The 21,040-nt window shown below is 40.2% G+C and overlaps 1 protein-coding gene and 1 long non-coding RNA gene across 10 annotated transcripts in view; one reads left to right on the plus strand and one right to left on the minus strand.

Annotated features, from left to right (window-relative positions):
* Window positions 1-21,040, plus strand: part of SPTLC3 (serine palmitoyltransferase long chain base subunit 3) — a 247,582-nt gene that overhangs the window by 208,009 nt on the left and 18,533 nt on the right. The gene's annotated exons all lie outside the window — the stretch shown is intronic.
* LOC129052182 (uncharacterized) overlaps window positions 1-21,040 on the minus strand; it is a 29,718-nt gene that overhangs the window by 7,610 nt on the left and 1,068 nt on the right. The gene's annotated exons all lie outside the window — the stretch shown is intronic.

Genomic DNA, 21,040 nt, shown 5'->3' on the forward strand with positions numbered 1-21,040 from the left:
ACTTACAAGAGAAAAGGTATATAGAATTTCAATTACTAATGTGTAATATCTGATTTCAGTAGAATACACCTGCATCATTGTTAATAACACCTAAACTTAAATGATAAATTTAGGAAAAATGAAATTCTCTATTTTTCTTCAAAGTCACACATGTCCCTCTCTGCCCTTAAACTGAAGGACTTTCTGGGTGGTAAGGCAGGGGAGGGGACAATGTGTCTGGAAGAAAAGGCAGGAGAAAACTAAAGATAAACTTAAGATGAAATAATGACTTGTGTTCTTCCTGGAAAACAATAGCTATTTAAGATCCTCAGAAATAGAGGAATTTGTCCAGGTGTGGTGGCTCACACCTATAATTCCAGCACTTTGGGAGGCCAAGGCAGGTGGATCACCCAAGCTCAGAAATTCAAGACCAGCCTGGGCAACATGGCAAAACCCTGTCTCTACCAAAACATACAAAAAAATTAGATGGAGGTGGTGGCACACACCTGTGGTCCCAGCTACTCGGGAGGGAGAGGTGGGAGGATCACTTGAGCCTAGGAGGCAGAAGTTGCAGTGAGATGAAATCGAACCACTGCACTCCAGCCTGGGCAACAGAGTGACACCTCATCTAAAAACATATATATATATGTAAAAATTATATACATTTATATATAAATAAAAGTTATATATTATATACTTATATAGTATATAAATAAAAGTTATATATATTTTATATAGGGAGAGAGGAATTTGGCGGGAAGAAATAACAATCCAATATTTTCTCTTTTTAATTTTATGTTTTCTCAATATAGTATTCAGGGATTATTGCTGCAAAAAGGTCATAAACAGTTACTCTGTTACTATTATCCTTCTTGAATTATCTTAGACATTATCAATTAAACAGATACTATCCAGATGACTACTTCAATTCTCTACTTTCCATAGGAAGAAAAAGCTTAACAAGCCTATCACAGAATGGAAATCCAGGTTTTGATGAGCTTTTTTAAGAAAGCCAATAAGAGAAGGATGGGGAAATTGAGTCTGCAAATTAGAACTAAGTCCCCCAATCATTGTGCTGGTACAAGTTGTTCCTCTTCAATCTGGGCTTCCTTTACCCTTTAAAAACTAATTGCTATCAGACCAAGACCTGAGGAGGAAATATTCAATAGAAATGCTCCCTAGCAGAGGGCCTCCTCACAATAAATCTTTCTGAGGTTTTAGTTCTTGGATGAATTGGGAAGTACTCAAAGCTTTCCATCTGTAGAGAAGTTGTTGCCTTGGCTGTAGAATTCTTTATTATTATTATTATGATTATTATACTTTAAGTTTTAGGGTACATGTGTACAATGTGCAGGTTAGTTACATATGTATACATGTGCCATGCTGGTGTGCTGCACCTATTAACTCGTCATTTAGCATTAGGTATATCTCCTAATGCTATCCCTGTCCCCTCCCCCGACCCCACAACAGTCCCCAGAGTGTGATGTTCCCCTTCCTGTGTCCATGTGTTCTCATTGTTCAATTTCCACCTATGAGTGAGAATATGTGGTGTTTGGTTTTTTGTTCTTGCGATAGTTTACTGAGAATGATGATTTCCAATTTCATCCATGTCCCTACAAAGGACATGAACTCATTTTTTATGGCTGCATAGTATTCCATGGTGTATATGTGCCACATTTTGGCTGTAGAATTCTACTTGCACATTACACGCTGCCTTTAGCAGGGTTAGGGAATGAAGGCTTTCAGCTAATGGGATGCTCCTCTTTTCCTTTGGGTTTTGGCCTCTGGGAGAAGGCTCTCCATTCTTGAACTGCAGAAGTGATGGATTTTTTACCCATATTTGGTTAAATCATGGTGTTATAATATATATTATAATATATTTGGCTATATAGTGTTATATTCTATGATGATATTCCCTATTCTAAAATTAAAACTGAGTGTTCTGTTCCTTCATTGTGAAGTCCCTGTTTCTGCTGAGAACATCAGAAAGGCTAAAGATGACAATTTGGTTTCTGTACCGTGGGAAAGAAAGCATATATTCTGTTCGTTGAAGTAGTTCAGATCATGTTTAAAAACACAGATAAGTAAACAGCTGTTGCTGATCAAATTGTTCTTACCCTCACAAACAAAGGAAATCTCTCTACAAAATTAAAGAAAGCAATCCAGGCCTTCCCCGATTTCCCAGAGACTTGCAGACTGGGCAACAGCTAATCCTCTCATATTTCCCTCATATTTGCCCCTTCACCACCCAGACCTTCCTGGCTCCTGACTCCAAACATACGTCCCCCTGAGCTTTCTGCTACTCGAGCTCATCTCCTAGAACAGGTGCAGAGCCAAAACTTGAGACAAAGGAAATGTGGACTCAGAACAGCTTGGGGATTCAGGCTGGAGTGACCCTTCTAGTTCTTGCCACCAACCCAGGGAGACCTTCCCTAAACATCCTTTCTAAAATATTGTCCCCTTTCCTGTGAGTTACTCAGTCCACCCCCACAGTCAGTATCATTTTCTTCATAGCACTTATTACCTCCTTGACTATGAATTTTCTTTCTGGGTTAATATCTGTTTTTGCCAGGAAAATACAAGTGCCATGAGGGCAGAGACACTGTCCCCAAACTGAAGTAGTACATGTTGGCTGAATAAATGACCCATTCAGCATCAGCTTTGGCCATATCTCCTCAACTATTCTGAAGGCAGCTTTTCATCTATCTGGAAGGCTCTCATCCCTCCCCACAATACACTACCCCCATTCATTATCTCCTGAGCCCCTGGCCATCCTTCTAAGCCCTATCTTGATGGCCCCAGTCAGAAAATTATTCTTCCTTCCTTCAGTCCCTTGCAGTTTTTACTTCTATTATGTTAGTCACACACACCCCTAACCCAGCCCTCCAAATAGGTAGTGATTACTTATTTAATTGCACCTTAAGCATCAAATATGTGAGTGAATGGGCACCGAATACTATACTTGGGACTAAGCAGATTTTCTGACAAGCTAGGGATCTAGTCACCATTTATAAACAATTAGAATGTTATTTCTTTAGAGGTTACTTATAGAATTATTTTAGTTCAAATACTGTTGTCATAACTACTTCATGGATGGGTGCATGCATAGGTCAAACTCTATAGCCTCTTTCTCATTCTTTTGATAAATGCATGGTTTTATATAACATACACTAGGGATTTGTCTAGACACCATCAGATATGGAGGTGAGCTGAGCATGCTGGATAATTCAAGGCAATGCTACTTAAATAGCAGAAGCAAAAATGGAGTTTTTCCTTTAATTATCAAGCAGTTGAATCTCTCACTTAAAGTTTCCTATAGGACACACAATCTGAAACTCAAAAGTGTATTTGACTTTTTCATACACAGTAATCAGCAGGCACTGGGCAACAGCTAATCCTCTCTATCCAAGTTGAGTACATTTCTAAAATAGAGGAGGGTAGCGTGATTCTTAAGCATCTAAAATGACATTTTCCATCCTCCCTCCTCCTCCTCCTCCATCTTAATAATGATTTGCACTTAGGATGTTTTTCAATCAAGAAACTATGTTTTTGTGACATTACTTGGTGACTAGTAACAAGAGGTTGAGAAACTAAAACTCCCACAGAAAAATTTGGGTTTCTTTTTACAGACAATGAAAGATAAAGGGGTATTGGGATTTTGAGTCTTTGTAAGTTTTCCATAGTATCCTTCTTTGTGGGGTTGGTATTAGTTAAGGTATGTTACTTGTTGTAACAGACAAATGCCAACAAAACTGTGGCTTAACACAATAGAAATTCATTTTTTCCAAACATAAAGTCCAAAATTGGTGTTTCTGTTGGGCAAGACAGTTCTCTTCCAAGAACCCAGCCTCCTTCCATTTTGTAGCTCCTCCAGCTTCAATACATGGTTTCCAAAGTTGCTGACAAAGGGGTAAGGAGCATGAAGGATTGTGCCTGTGACATTTTTAAGGGCCATGGCTGGAAAGGCACATTGCATTTCTGCCCACATTCCATTGGCTGTAACTCAGTCACATGACTTTGCCTAACCATAAAGGAACCTGGGTAATGGAGTTAACAATGTGCCTAGGAGAGGAAATGAGTTTGGTGAGTAGGAACCAGACTTTGCCACAGTACTTGACCTCCACCCAGGACATTCTTTCCTCAGACTTTCTGATTCTTTCCAAATGCTCTCCTATTTTCTTCATAAATAAACTCTTGACCCGGAATAGAATGAAAGTATCTAAGAACAAAAGAAAAATAAAGTCTAAAGGAATGAAGATGGATCTCTCCTCCTTTTTTAGGGACTCTCGGGGCTACTAGTCTGGCTTTTACCACAACTACTTCTAGTTTCTTTTTCACAGAACTCATTCCTAGCACATGGCAGGTATTGCTATCATTGCTGTGATTCTGTTGCTCAGTTCCCCAAAGCTGTGTACTTTCTGGAAGCAGAAAATAGACCCTGAGGATAATAATTCCTCAGAAGAAATTAAAATGACATAAAATTGGAGTAGCTCTGGAAGTCATGCCAGAGGAGGGGAGAATGTATATTTTGGAAATAGTAGCATACAGATATTAAGGACTTTTTTTCTTTGAAGAGGGGATGTGATGAGACAGAAAATGGCATCATTATCAGAAAATTAAAAATTGCAATTTAAAAACATGAACTGATTAGGCTAATTCTTTGAATTGAATGAGTTTGAGTCCACCCCAGTCACTCACTCAGCTCTCCTTCGGTACTTTTGGGACCATAGATGAAAAGGAAGCTAATAAATTTGAACAGGCATCAAACCTCTGATAGTCAAGCACCCAGCCCTTGACTAACTAAGGTAACCAGACACGAGACTGAATTCTGAGCCCAGGTAGAGAAATAAAACTAGAGACTTCCTATCAGGATTGAGCTAATATTAAAATATGATTCTGATTAACATCACTTGCATTTTATCTACTTTTGAAAGCCCTAAAATCTGTTTGCTTCTGTTATGTCTAGATGGGCAAGTTCACGCCAGATAATTCATTCTACAGCGTATCTACAGGATTAAAAAAACAGTTCTAAAGCTTAAATTTCTATTTTTTATTCAGTTATTAGGAGAAAAAAAGTTGATTAAAATGTCAAGGTCTTTTAAGTAACTTTATTAATTTTTGAATTTCAATCATTTTTATTTACCTTTTGCAGAGAAAAGATAAAGGAAAAAAGAGTGACACTTAAAATATAATGTATGTGCACTGAAAATACAACCATGCCTCTTTGTTAAATCACTTTATGTGAATTATTTCATTTACTCTGATTATTTGTGAAATTTTATCATGAGATTGCCAGGTGAGGTATTGACCCTGCCCCTAACCCAATGTGGACTGGGAGAAAGTGGCACCAGCCCCTTCCAGCTGTGACCTACAACCTTTGCTCTGGTCCCTGCAACAAGGCACACATATTTTTACACTTGAGTTTGATAGGTTCAAAAAAAAACAGGGACTAAGTGGGAAGATTTAGGGCATTGAGGGGGGAAAGAAAGGAGTACACTGGGTGATAGAAATTAGCTCTTAAGAGAGGAATTTTCTCTTTCCTACTGTTTATTTTTGACATGAGATACATTCACAAACTTCTCTCATAAGACATTGATTGTCTTCAGTGCAAACTGTTGGGAGCTGCAAGCTACACTATCCATTCACATCCTCAAACTTATCTTGTGGCTGTTATTGCAGATTTACTCGTCACTCAAATTCTGTCTCCTCTCTAGGGAAGAGGGAATGAAAAGCAAAAAGGAAAAGGACTGTGGTGCAGGTGATAAAACCACGATAATTCACACTTGGTTTAAAAAAAATCTTCTCACATTTCTCAGTGTCTACTTTGGAAGAGAGTTCACTGAATGCAAAACTGGTTTCCTACAACTTTTTTTCTCTCCATCCAACTCAGCCAGGACATGATGTTTGCTCCATTTTTCTAAGGTCCCTCAATGAAAACAAGAGGCATCTACAAAAAATTCCACCCAAAATGCACTGTCCGAGGGCCCCGGCATTGAAGGCCCTTGGCATTGTTGACAGAGGAGCTAGCTTCTGATTTCTAAATACATTTGCCACTTGGTTGCCAGCTGGAGAGATCGAAAGAGGCTGAGGGCATGGAGAGCTGCGTTTTCTAAATGGTTTCAGGCCCCTGGCATTTCAGCAATAGCTAATACAAAACAGATGTTGGTGCTATGCTCCACTGGCTTTCAACTGAGTGCCTGCCTCAGTCCATGATTAATCACCTGTGCTGGGGGGCAAAAAAGTTCTACCTGGTCTTTTTGTGTGTGTGGACCTAAGGTCAGGGTTAGCAATCAAGGTGACAGACATTGCCTCTCTGCCTTGCTGTTGCTGCTTACCTACATGTGTGACAACTTGGGTTTGTCCAATAAATGCAAAATTAGCCAATGAACTGAACTCTAGTTAAGAGGGAAAGTTTGCCTGGTTGTGCAGAAATAGCTAGCAAACTGTTCCAGAACCTTCTGCCCCTTCATTTACTTTATCCAAAGAGTTAGCCAAGGGTAGACTTTTATGAAAGCTCAGTAAATTCTGCAGTTGATTTGAGTCTTTAAAAAATTTCCCTAGAAAGAATGTAAAGAGAATCTGTGTGTCTTTTAGATGGCACTGGGGCAAAAGATAGTGCAGCCACTTCCTTCCAGCCATCCTACAAAGAAGATATCCTTTTACATGAGCCCTACTAGGGCATCCTCTTCACGTTTGCTTCCTCTGTGTGGTTGGACTCTGAGATGGGGGAGTGGTGATGTAATACATATGGAATTCCATGTTGGTTTGGTACAAGTGGGAAAGGAAAGAACATTATTCCATCTGTAGCATCTTCCAGGGTGAAGGGGACCTGGTATTCCACATTGGCCTTTGTTTTTCCTTCCTACAGCTGGGGAGGATTAGGCAGGTGGATTTGTGCCTGAGGAATCCCAGAGTGTGGGTCTGGGCTAGAGAGATTGTATTCGCTTTCTATTTCTACATTACAAATTACCACAAATTTAGTGACCATTGAATATATCAGTTTCCTTGGGTCAGGAGTCTGGGCACAGTGTATTCTCTGCTCAGGTTCTCATAATGCTGAAATCAAGGTGTCAGCTGCTGATCTCTTATCTGGAGCTCAGGCACCTCCTCCAAGCTCACATGGCTGTGACAGAATCCAGTCTTTTGGGGCTGTAGGACTGAGATCCCGTTTCCTCTCTGGCTGTCAGTGGGAACGCTCTCAGCTCCTGGTGGCTGTTTGCATCTCATGAGGGCCCCTCCATCTTCAAAGCCAGCAACAGAGAGTCTCCCTCACATCAAATACCCCGCCTCTCTCTCTCTTTGAATCTCTTTTAAAACTTCAGAGATGTTCACCTGTAGCTAGACCTAATCAGGGCTCTCTTAATTAGGACTTAATTACTGGTGAACATCTCTAAAGTTTTGTGCCCTTTGTAAAATAGGAGGACTTTATGTAGTTAAATTCTCTGTGATCATCTGCTTCAACTTGAGCACTGGAAATGAAAATTATTCTGATAAACGTGTAATTGTTAAAAATAGGAATATATGGAGGACATGTCTTGGGTACCGAAAAGACCAAGAAGGGGACCAGGATGGCCAGGTTGGCTGTAGGTGCCGCAGGTCAGTTACGTTGACCAGAGGGACCCAGTTTTAGAGAGCAAATCCAAGTCAGTGAGTCCAGCCTTTGGTTCAAATTAATAGTTTTCAATATTTGTGAACCATAGAATTTTTCAAATAAATGTGTATGAAAGTATCTATATATATATTCTATAGCACTCAAGTTATGTCAGACACCCTACTAACTGCTTAATATTTAATCCTCATAACAGTGTGAAGTGGGCGTTATTATTATTATCCTTGTCATGATTCCCATTTTACAAATGAAGAATACAGGTCTCAGAAAGAGGAAGTACCTTGCCCAAGATGGTAGAGTTTACTTTGAACCCAGGAAATTGGCTTCATACTGTTTGAGTGCTTGGCTGAGATGTCATTGTCCTGCACACAAGGCAAAAGTCTGGGGGGCTTCCCCATCAATTTTTCCCCATACCCTCCTCTCTGAGGCCTGTTCAGTGCATCCTACCCTAGCAAAGCTCTGGAAACCAAAAGGTTTTAATTCTGCAGGCAGCTGCCTTGGATGGGGCTTCCTGGTGGCCACCTTCATTTGCACGGTTTCTCAGAGCCCTTTCAAGGAACCACATTAACACGATTACTCAGCCTAGTATCTGTCTTTTGCCAATTCCTTTGTCTTCTTGACACAAATTGGAACAGTTGTCGACATAGCTCCTCGCCCATTTCAGACATTTGCTGCCACCTTGGCTTCCTGACTAGTCTTGCTACCTCCAGTTTTTCCTTCATCCTGATCCATGTACTATACACTATGAGTTTTGTCTTCCTAACCCCCTCAGAACATGTCATGTTTACTTACAATGCTTCCAGGGCTCTCTAATAATTACCCATCAAAAAATTGTGACTCTCAAGGTGGCATTTTTAGCTTATGATGATCTAACTCTACTGATCTTTCCCATGACTGGAACCCAAACATTCTAGGCAAGTACTCATCCCTCTCCTCCCCATCCCCAAACTTGTGTCCACAAGATGTTAAGTTACCATCTCTAGGTCTCCTTCAAACTCTCAGAGCACTTCTTTCATTGGGCACTTGATTTTCTATCTTCTGTTATGATTAATTTTTCTAGTTTATAAGACCCTTGAAAATAGTGGACACACTGATATTTTAATCTTCCACTGAACACAACAGCCACTTACAAATAATAGGTACTAAGTAAGCAGATGCTGAATCAATCATCCTCCCAAAAGTCCTGAGAAATAGATGTAGTAGCTATTACTATCATCCCCATTTAACAGATCAGTAAATTGAGGCTTAAAGATGATGAGTGACTTGCTCATCTCTATAGATATAGAGGCAGATAGAACTTAACGCACAAATCTATTGACTGAGGACAAAAATTTCTTGAGGCTGAATTATTCTCTGGTGTCTTCAGTTATCATCAATCATTATTTTTAGAGAATCAACAAACACAATATAATTTGTTACTTTCAGCAGTGGTTCTTAACTGGAGGTACACACCACAGTTACCCAGTGAGTTTTTCTGAAAGGTCGAACCTAGTCCTTCTGGAGCAGAATGTCTGCAGAGGGAGGTCTACTATGTGTGTGTGTGTGTGTGTATATATATATATATATATATATACACATAGATTTTTTTGAGACAGAGTCTCACTCTGTCGCCCAGGCTGGAGTGCAGTGGCGCAATCTTGGCTCACTGCAAGCTCCGCCTCCTGGGTTCATGCCATTCTCCTGCCTCAGCCTCCCGAGTAGCTGGGACTACGGGCACCCGCCACCACGCCCAGCTAATTTTTTTGTATTTCTAGTAGATACGGGGTTTCACCATGTTAGCCAGGATGGTCTTGAGCTCCTGACCTTGTGATCCACCTGCCTCAGCCTCCCAAAGTGCTGGGATTACAGGTGTGAGCCACCGCACCTAGCCTACTATGTGTATTCTTGAAAAAAAAATTCTAGAAGACTCTGATGTGTTTCTCTGGTTAAGAATCACTGATTTTGAGGCAAGAGAAAGAAATAAAGGGCATCCAAATAGGAAGAGAGGAAGTCAAACTATCTCTGCAGACAACATGATTCTATATCTAGAAAACCCCATAGTACTGGCCCCAAAGCCCCTCCAGCTGATAAACGACTTCCGCAAAGTTGCAGGAAACAAAATCAATGTACTAAAATCACTAGCATTTCTATACACCAACAACAGCAAAACTGAGAGCCAAATTAGAAAAGAATCCCATTCACAATTGCCACAAAAAGAATAAAATACCTTGGAATAGAGCTAACCAGGGAGGTGAAAGATCTCTACAATGAATATTACAAAACACTGCTCAAAGAAACCAGAGAAGACACAAACAAATGGAAAAATATTCCATGTTCATGGATAGGAAGAATCAACATCATTAAAATGGCCATACTGCCCAAAGCAATTTACAGATTCAGTTCTATTCCTATCAAACTACCAATGACATTCTTTACAAAACTAGAAAAAAAAAGATTTTAAAATTCATATGGAACCAAAAAAGAGCCCAAATAGCCAAGGCAATCCTAAGCAAAAAGAACAAAGCTGGAGGCATCATGTTACCCAACTTCAAACTATGCTACAAGGCTGCAGTAACCAAAACAGCATGATACTGGTAAGAAAACAGGCACATAGACCAATGGAACAGAATAGAGTGCTCAGAAATAAGACTGCATATCTACAACCATCTGATCTTCAACAAACTTGACAAAAACAAGTAATGGGGAAAGGACTCCCTATTTAATAAATAATCAGCATCGTTTATTAAATAGGGACAAATATAAATAATTCTGCCATAAAGCCACATGCATGCAAATGTTCCTTGCAGCACTATTCACAATAGCAAAGACATGGAATCAACCTAAATCGTTATCAGTGACAGACTGAATAAAGAAAATTTGGTACATATACACCATGGAATAGTATGCAGTCACAAGAAAGAACAAGATCATGTCTTTTGCAGGAACATGGATGGAGCTGGAGGCTATTATCCTTAGCAAACTAACACAGGAACAGAAAACCAAATACCACATGTTCTTACTTACAAGTGGGAGGTAAATGGTAAGAACTTATGAACACAAAGAAGGAAACAACAGACACTGAGGTCTACTTGAGGGAGGAGGGTGGGAGGAGGGAAGGGAGCAGAAGAGAGAACTATTGTACTGGGCTTAATACCTGGTTGATGAGACAATATGTACAACAAACCCCCACGACATGTGTTTACCTATGTAACAAATCTTCACATGTACCCCGAAACCTAAAATTAAAATTAAAAAAAAGAATCACTGATTTACAAGGGTTCCCAGAAGGCCCTCAGCTTCCCATATTACCTCATTTAATGTGTAAAATTACATAATTAACGGCTTGCTAAAATATTACTCTCTATTTAAATGCAAAGTAATATTATACCTTATAATTCACTTTATAAGTATTCAGGAAGCAATAATACTATGCAAATGTCTACATCTGTCTCATGGCACCTATTTTTGGTTATATATTATTTGATATCTGCCTTGTCTCCTGTTAGATCATTTGTTCCAAACAGTGTCAGAAATTTTTCATCTTCTATTGCCACCTCAGCAGCTGGCCTGGCTCCTGTACATAGTGAGTACTTTTCATTTGTGAAGTGTGTAACTCCGTGAATGATGGAATTCACTCCTCATCATGAGTGAGTTTACCAGTTTTTCCAAAGAGCCAACTTTGATAATCTCCTAGGCACTGCCAGTTTCCAGGTCGGCTGGGTAATGCCTTCATGATCTCCAGGCCTCTGTTTCCTCATCTGTGAAGTGGGCCCAAAAACCCAGTTCCTGGCTCACAGTAGGTGCACAAGAAATGTCTATTCTCATCCTTGCTTGGGGATTAAATAGCTAACAGTGTATGTGAGCAGCTGGTGGGAGGTGGAGGCAGGGTGTTTTCCCAGGGCCCTCGAAATCAGGCCATGCAGATGGCCGCCCACCCCTGATGTCCAGCCTGTTCCTGCATGCATTCCACAGGGGCAAGACTGAGCAGCCTGGAGAGCCCTTGGAACATGTGTATGTGACTATAAAACATGCTGTAGCCCTGGAATCCCGACATCAAAAGGGAGAGCTTCAGTGCCTGATAAAAATGTGCATTCCTCTTAGCAAACCACTCCAAATGCTCTTTTCTCCACCCCACTGGGAAACTTGTCAGTGCTAATGTGATTCTTATGATTCTTGCTGCTCTGTAGCCTCTTGATCTTTACCGAGATCTCTCTGCCCCTGAGTGTGTTGGAAACAAAATGTCCTGTCTGGTGTTCAGTGCTTAAAATAACAGACGCTGGCTTCCTGCTGTCCATTGAAACTTTACTCCAAGGTCTCTCCCCATCACCCTCTGCCCCCTCGCCAACCCAGGGGAAAAAGCCCAGGATAAAATGGCAGATAGAGAAGCAGGGAGGGGCAGGGAAAATTAGGCATTCTTAGACCACTGCAGGCATTCTTTAATATCAATTTGATTTCCCTGGGTTAATTTTTCAGAAATATCAACTTCTTAAAATGTGAGAAATGTTTTATGGAATGTGACTTCCCATCTCTAAAGACAAGGACCTCATTTTCCAAGCAATGCTGCCTAGGAGCATGTTTGAGGTCATGCAGTCTGTATTCTGGACAGTGGTCGTATGCTAAATAATTTAAGGAGGGAATGAGCTGGGTATATTTCTGAACATATATTTTCAAGCCTGGGAAATAGTAAAATAAGTCATCCCATGGTATCCGGGCATATTCATGTTTTCTGTTAGAAAATGAGATCGCAAAGTCTGCAGAAAATAGACCATGACAATGGTATTGGCTCACAAACTCACAAACTCGTCAACCCCATCTCTTTGGCTTAGGATTAGGGGGGAAATGCTTTCTCTTTTTTTGCATGCCAATGGTTTAACAGAGAAGAAATTTTCCTTCTTTAAGACAGATCATTCTGGTAGTTTCCACTATCTGTAATTCCTTCTGGGCCTCTGGGAGACTGAGTTGTCCTAAACATATTTTTGGAAATGCCACTGACCATTGTTTTTATTAGGCAACTGCAAAGCTTTGTAGTAAGAGGATTTGTGTTTTATTTGTTTTTCTTCCCCTGACCCAGCTGGTTTTGTTTTAACAGCATTGGAGGGGAGGTTAAAGTATTTGTGGCCTCTGTTAACCTAGCCTATCTCTCAAAGCCACCAAAGCCAGAAATCAGAAGAGATAGAACAGGAACAGACAGGTCATCAGCGAGGATAGGTTCACCCTCGATTTAATCACCCTCATGAGAGGGGTGGGGTCGACAGGGAGGTTGATCTTAAGATGAGTGAAAGCTTCAGAGCATGTAGCTGTCGGGAGAGCAGGTCACCCCCACAAAAAGATATCTCAGGAACCTGAGCACTCAGGAACTGCTGGGAAGTAATCATGCCAAACAAGAGGCTACCACATATGCCCATTTTTATTTGCCACATCCAGTGAAGGAGCATAGCTCAGCCAGGCTGCAATCGGATACCCAGAAAAGGCCATGCATGGCCCTAGGGGTGGACCAGAAATGGCAGCTATTTCTGAGACATCCCAGTCTGCTTGGCTGAACCTTGTTAAAACCAAAACTCATGCCAGGTCCCATCCCCAGAGATCCTGATTTAATGGGTCTGGTGTGCAGCCTGGACATAAGGTTTGCCAAGCTCTCCAGATGACTATGAGGTGGCACTGAGGCTGCAGAAAACTATTTCTCAGCAGAAAATGACAATTCCCCTTTCAAGGACCTACCAAATGTCAGATGCAGTACTAAACACTTTTCCCACATTAATTTCTTGATTTCTCCCAATTTTCCTGTAAGATAAGCTTATCTCTAATTTACAGCTAAAACTGAGATTTTTAGCTTTTTGGGCTGTCCAGGTGGAGTTTGATTCCCATTCCACTTAACTCCAAAGCCTATTCCTTTTCCACTCAACAGCCTCCTCAGAGAATCCAAAATATGACAAAATAAATACTTACGGAAACTCTCCAGAGGGCTACATAAGAGATTATTTCATTCACTTATTTATGTGAGTAGGGACTTTCCCTGACTTCTGTGTAATATGTAGAAGAAAGATCAGAAACTACTTAATTGGAGACTGAGTGTCTTGAAGGGGATGTGGCCGCAGTGCCCAATCTCCAAAGCTTCCCTTTGCCATCCTAGCATGGCTGTCCCTGTACAAAAGGACATGCACCAAATATTGCTTCTACTTTTGCAAATCACTCTTCAAGCAAGAATCTCAAAGCCCAACATAATTAATAAAATGATTTGCATCCTGTTTAGATGAGTAGCGTTTTATATGTACAAATTCCACCTCTGTCCCCAGGCCTTCCAAGAGTAGGAGAATGTTTCCAATTTTAAAGAACGAGCAATAGAGTAATTGAAAGGAGCTGTATCTTGGCAAACGCAAAAGACCTCAAAGGCATTTGTAGTAACCTATATGAGAAAGCGTGGCAACCACAAAATGTGTCATAATGACTTGTCAGCCATGCTTTGCTAAATGGTTTAACGATAGGAAAGATAGGGAAGAATAAAACATTTAGTTCTTAGGAGTCAGATACCTCTGGATATCATCTGTTTGGTCAAGTCTGAAGGATCTGGAAGCAGTGAAATGGTGACATTAGCTGATGATCCAGTTTCTTGGGTTAATCAAGGAAGTAGGGACAGCCGGGGCCAATTAAGTAGCTAGGCAGCCAATGATAGATGAATCTTTATAGGCAAGCGCAAAGATAATGCCATTGGGAAAAGCAATTGAAGTCATTCAGGCACTTCCAGGCCAGGAAATCCTTCTAGTCTTCAAGGGGGAACATGTAGGAATCATCAGGCCCAGCCTGATGAAGTCATCTGTTCATTGTGTAGCTAATGATCCGCAAAAGTGCTGAATGCACACGGGGACAGGCCATATGGAATACATTTTGGTGACTGAGATGTATCTCTGTGCCTTGATTTCAATCACCTTTAAAATAATCCTTACCATAGCCCTCTTTTCCTTTCCTTCTGTCCACAATCTCCCCCTATTCCTTATGTTCTTAACTCTCTAAACACAGTTTCAATGTGTGGGTGATTTTTCCTAAGTAAGGCAAATATTCTCCTTCTTAATTTCTAGTTCTGCACTTCCAATAGGCTCTGTAAACATACAAGTTTCCAAGGGACACATCAGCATGTATTAAAATTCCTTTTTTTTTAGCACGAAGGAGACTGTGTCTAAGCATATATATGTACACAGATGTTTCTACACATCTCTGGATTCCTTACTTGTGTTCACATTGCAAATTTAGAATTGGGGATTTTGAAAGGAATATGAACTAAGAAACCATACTTGGAACTACCTGTTTCTTTCTTTAAAACCAGAGTTCCATCCAGGGACTCCAAAGTAAAGGTTGTCAATGAGTTGTCATGTTGATAAAACCAAGAAACACTATTCTACGTCCGGCTTTGTTTTCTCCCTCTCTGGTTGCTGCTATTTTGTCTCCCTTTCAGATTCATCCTACTCCTACTCCTTCCAATCATTAAATGTGGGATTCTTCAATTCCTGTAGTCTCACCTCATTTTTTCTTTTTTAGACAATCCATTCATCTTTCCAGCCTCATCTTGTCCCAGCCTCAATCACATCTTGCCTTGTTCACAACTTCTGTGTTCTTCTACAAATCACAAGACCATTGCACCTGTTTCCTAAGCCTGGAATACTCTCCTCTAGCTTTTTGCGTGGTTAATACTTGCTTATCCTTTGGATCTTTGTTCATTCATCATTTATTGATTTTTTTCAGATTTGGTCCAGTCTCCCTCTTATGAGCTCTCATAACACCAGATAATATTTCTCTACACTGCGCATCAGAGTTGCAATTCTACATCCATTTGTAACACCAGATAACACCAGATAACATTTCTCTACACTGCACATCAGAGTTGCAATTTTACATCCATTTGTGTGATTATTTTATTAATGTCTGTTTCTCTCACTAGACTATAAGCTCTTCTGTTTTTATATCTTACTATTCCTATTGTTACTGACTCACCTTGCACTGCCCACCTCTCTTCTTTATAGGTTGCCACAGCTTCTACCAACCAATGGCTTACCCTGTCTCACAGATTCTGCTAATAAGCTTTTTTTCTGTGTCTTTCAATTTCTACTCTTACTACCAACTAAAGTTTACTAGCATCCTCTCTAAATTTTTCACATCCACAGTGTAGTAGCAAGAAGATCTGGTTTGTTTAATTTATAATTATTGTCTCTTTTTCTTTTTTTTATTATTATTATTATTATACTTTAGGTTTTATGGTACATGTGCGCAATGTGCAGGTAAGTTACATATGTATACATGTGCCATGCTGGTGCGCTGCACCCACTAACTCGTCATCTAGCATTAGGTATATCTCCCAATGCTATCCCTCCCCCCTCCCCCCACCCCACAACAGTCCCCGAAGTGTGATGTTCCCCTTCCTGTGTCCATGTGTTCTCATTGTTCAATTCCCACCTATGAGTGAGAATATGCGGTGTTTGGTTTTTTGTTCTTGCGATAGTTTACTGAGAATGATGATTTCCAATTTCATCCATGTCCCTACAAAGGACATGAACTCATCATTTTTTATGGCTGCATAGTATTCCATGGTGTATATGTGCCACATTTTCTTAATCCAGTCTATCATTGTTGGACATTTGGGTTGGTTCCAAGTCTTTGCTATTGTGAATAATGCCACAATAAACATATCTGTGCATGTGTCTTTATAGCAGCATGATTTATAGTCCTTTGGGTATATACCCAGTAATGGGATGGCTGGGTCAAATGGAATTTCTAGTTCTAGATCCCTGAGGAATCGCCACACTGACTTCCACAATGGTTGAACTAGTTTACAGTCCCACCAACAGTGTAAAAGTGTTCCAATTTCTCCACATCCTCTCCAGCACCTGTTGTTTCCTGACTTTTTAATGATTGCCATTCTAACTGGTGTGAGATGGTATCTCATTGTTGTTTTGATTTGCATTTCTCTGATGGCCAGTGATGGTGAGCATTTTTTCATGTGTTTTTTGGCTGCATAAATGTCTTCTTTTGAGAAGTGTCTGTTCATGTCCTTCGCCCACTTTTTGATGGGGTTGTTTGTTTTTTTCTTGTAAATTTGTTGGAGTTCATTGTAGACTCTGGATATTAGCCCTTTGTCAGACGAGTAGGTTGCGAAAATTTTCTCCCATTTTGTAGGTTGCCTGTTCACTCTGATGGTAGTTTCCTTTGCTGTGCAGACGCTCTTTAGTTTAATTAGATCCCATTTGTCAATTTTGGCTTTTGTTGCCATTGCTTTTGGTGTTTTAGACATGAAGTCCTTGCCCATGCCTATGTCCTGAATGGTATTGCCTAGGTTTTCTTCTAGGGTTTTTATGGTTTTAGGTCTAACGTTTAAGTCTTTAAGCCATCTTGAATTGATTTTTGTATAAGGTGTAAGGAAGGGATCCAGTTTCAGCTTTCTACATATGGCTAGCCAGTTTTCCCAGCACCATTTATTAAATAGGGAATCCTTTCCCCATTTCTTGTTTTTGTCAGGTTTGTCAAAGATCAGATAGTTGTAGATATGTGGCATTATTTCTGACGGCTCTGTTCTGTTCCATTGATCTATATCTCTGTTTTGGTACCAGTACCATGCTGTTTTGGTTACTGTAGCCTTGTAGTATAGTTTGAAGTCAGGTAGTGTGATGTCTCCAGCTTTGTTCTTTTGGCTTAGGATTGACTTGGCGATGCAGGCTCTTTTTTGGTTCCATATGAACTTTAAAGTAGTTTTTTCCAATTCTGTGAAGAAAGTCATTGGTAGCTTGATGGGGATGGCATTGAATCTGTAAATTACCTTGGGAAGGATGGCCATTTTCACGATATTGATTCTTCCTACCCATGAGCATGGAATGTTCTTCCATTTGTTTGTATCCTCTTTTATTTCCTTGAGCAGTGGTTTGTAGTTCTCCTTGAAGAGGTCCTTCACATCCCTTGTAAGTTGGATTCCTAGGTACTTTATTCTCTTTGAAGCAATTGTGAATGGGAGTTCACTCATGATTTGGCTCTCTGTTTTTCTGTTATTGATGTATAAGAATGCTTGTTATTTTTGTACGTTGATTTTGTATCCTGAGACTTTGCTGAAGTTGCTTATTAGCTTAAGGAGATTTTGGGCTGAGACAATGGGGTTTTCTAAATATACAATCATGTCATCTGCAAACAGGGACAATTTGACTTCCTCTTTTCCTAATTGAATACCCTTTATTTCCTTCTCCTGCCTAATTGCCCTGGCCAGAACTTCCAACACTATGTTGAATAGAAGTGGTGAGAGAGGGCATCCCTGTCTTGTGCCAGTTTTCAAAGGGAATGCTTCCAGTTTTTGCCCATTCAGTATGATATTGGCTGTGGGTTTGTCATAGATAGCTCTTATTGTTTTGAGATACATCCCAACAATACCTAATTTATTGAGAGTTTTTAGCATGAAGGTTTGTTGAATTTTGTCAAAGGCCTTTTCTGCATCTATTGAGATAATCATGTGGTTTTTGTCTTTGGTTCTGTTTACATGTTGGATTACATTTATTGACTTGCATATATTGAACCAGCCTTGCATCCCAGGGATGAAGCCCACTTGATCATGGTGGATAAGCTTTTTGATGTGCTGCTGGATTCTGTTTGCCAGTATTTTATTGAGGATTTTTGCATCAATGTTCATCAAGGATATTGGTCTAAAATTCTCTTTTTTTGTTGTGTCTCTGCCAGGCTTTGGTATCAGGATGATGCTGGCCTCATAAAATGAGTTAGGGAGGATTCCCTCTTTTTCTATTGATTGGAATAGTTTCAGAAGGAATGGTCCAGCTCCTCCTTGTAACTCTGGTAGAATTCGGCTGTGAACCCATCTGGTCCTGGACTCTTTTTGGTTAGTAAGCTATTGATTATTGCCACAATTTCAGCTCCTGTTATTGGTCTATTCAGAGATTCAACTTCTTCCTGGTTTAGTCTTGGGAGGATGTATGTGTTGAGGAATTTATCCATTTCTTCTAGATTTTCTAGTTTATTTGCGTAGAGGTGTTTGTAATATTCTCTGATGGTAGTTTGTATTTCTGTGGGATCGGTGGTGATATCCCCTTTATCATTTTTTATTGCATCTATTTGATTCTTCTCTCTTTTTTTCTTTATTAATCTTGCTAGCGGTCTATCAATTTTGTTGATCCTTTCAAAAAACCAGCTCCTGGATTCATTAATTTTTTGAAGGGTTTTTTGTGTCTCTATTTCCTTCAGTTCTGCTCCGATTTTAGTTATTTCTTGCCTTCTGCTAGCTTTTGAATGTGTTTGCTCTTGCTTTTCTAGTTCTTTTAATTGTGATGTTAGGGTGTCAATTTTGGATCTTTCCTGCTTTCTCTTTTGGGCATTTAGTGCTGTAAATTTCCCTCTACACACTGCTTTGAATGCATCCCAGAGATTCTGGTATGTTGTGTCTTGGTTCTCGTTGGTTTCAAAGAACATCTTTATTTCTGCCTTCATTTTGTTATGTACCCAGTAGTCATTCAGGAGCAGGTTGTTCAGTTTCCACGTAGTTGAGCGGTTTTGAGTGAGATTCTTAATCCTGAGTTCTAGCTTGATTGCACTGTGATCTGAGAGATAGTTTGTTGTAATTTCTGTTCTTTTACATTTATTGAGGAGAGCTTTACTTCCAAGTATGTGGTCAATTTTGGAATAGGTGTGGTGTGGTGCTGAAAAAAATGTATATTCTGTTGATTTGGGGTGGAGAGTTCTGTAGATGTCTATTAGGTCTGCTTGGTGCAGAGCCGAGTTCAATTCCTGGGTATCCTTGTTGACTTTCTGTCTCGTTGATCTGTCTAATGTTGACAGTGGGGTGTTAAAGTCTCCCATTATTAATGTGTGGGAGTCTAAGTCTCTTTGTAGGTCACTCAGGACTTGCTTTATGAATCTGGGTGCTCCTGTATTGGGTGCATATATATTTAGGATAGTTAGCTCTTCTTGTTGAATTAATCCCTTTACCATTATGTAATGGCCTTCTTTGTCTCTTTTGATCTTTGTTGGTTTAAAGTCTGTTTTATCAGAGACTAGGATTGCAACCCCTGCCTTTTTTTGTTTTCCATTTGCTTGGTAGATCTTCCTCCATCCTTTTATTTTGAGCCTATGTGTGTCTCTGCACGTGAGATGGGTTTCCTGAATACAGCACACTGATGGGTCTTGAGTCTTCATCCAATTTGCCAGTCTGTGTCTTTTAAATGGAGCATTTAGTCCATTTACATTTAAAGTTAATATTGTTATGTGTGAATTTGATCCTGTCATTATGATGTTAGCTGGTTATTTTGCTCATTAGTTAATGCAGTCTCTTCCTAGTCTCGATGGTCTTTACATTTTGGCATGATTTTGCAGCAGCTGGTACCGGTTGTGCCTTTCCATGTTTAGCACTTCCTTCAGGAGCTCTTTTAGGGCAGGCCTGGTGGTGACAAAATCTCTCAGCATTTGCTTGTCTGTAAAGTATTTTATTTCTCCTTCACTTATGAAGCTTAGTTTGGCTGGATATGAAATTCTGGGTTGAAAATCCTTTTCTTTAAGAATGTTGAATATTGGCCCCCACTCTCTTCTGGCTTGTAGGGTTTCTGCCGAGAGATCCACTGTTAGTCTGATGGGCTTCCCTTTGAGGGTAACCCGACCTTTCTCTCTGGCTGCCCTTAATATTTTTTCCTTCATTTCAACTTTGGTGAATCTGACAATTATGTGTCTTGGAGTTGCTCTTCTTGAGGAGTATCTTTGTGGCGTTCTCTCTATTTCCTGAATCTGAATGTTGGCCTGCCTTGCTAGACTGGGGAAGTTCTCCTGGATAATATCCTGCAGAGTGTTTTCCAGCTTGTTTCCATTCTCCCCGTCACTTTCAGGTACACCAATCAGACGTAGATTTGGTCTTTTCACATAGTCCCACATTTCTTGGAGGCTTTGCTCGTTTCTTTTTATTCTTTTTTCTCTAAACTTCCCTTCTCGCTTCATTTCATTCATTTCATCTTCCAGGGCTGACACCCTTTCTTCCATTTGATCGCATCGGCTCCTGAGGCTTCTGCATTCTTCACGTAGTTCTCGAGCCTTGGTTTTCAGCTCCATCAGCTCCTTTAAGCACTTCTCTGTATTGGTTATTCTAGTTAGACATTCTTCTAAATTTTTTTCAAAGTTTTCAACTTCTTTGCCTTTGGTTTGAATATCCTCCCGTAGCTCGGATTAATTTGATTGTCTGAAGCCTTCTTCTCTCAGCTCGTCAAAGTCATTCTCCGTCCAGCTTTGTTCCATTGCTGGTGAGGAACTGCGTTCCTTTGGAGGAGGAGAGGTACTCTGCTTTTTAGAGTTTCCAGTTTTTCTGCTCTGTTTTTTCCCCATCTTTGTGGTTTTATCTACTTTTGGTCTTTGACGATGGTGATGTACAGAGGGATTTTTGGTGTGGATGTCCTTTCTGTTTGTTAGTTTTCCTTCTAACAGACAGGACCCTCAGCTGCAGGTCTGTTGGAGTACCCG

The sequence above is a fragment of the Pongo abelii genome, chromosome 21 (genome assembly GCF_028885655.2).
Source record: "Pongo abelii isolate AG06213 chromosome 21, NHGRI_mPonAbe1-v2.0_pri, whole genome shotgun sequence".
NCBI classification, from domain to species: Eukaryota; Metazoa; Chordata; class Mammalia; order Primates; family Hominidae; genus Pongo; species Pongo abelii.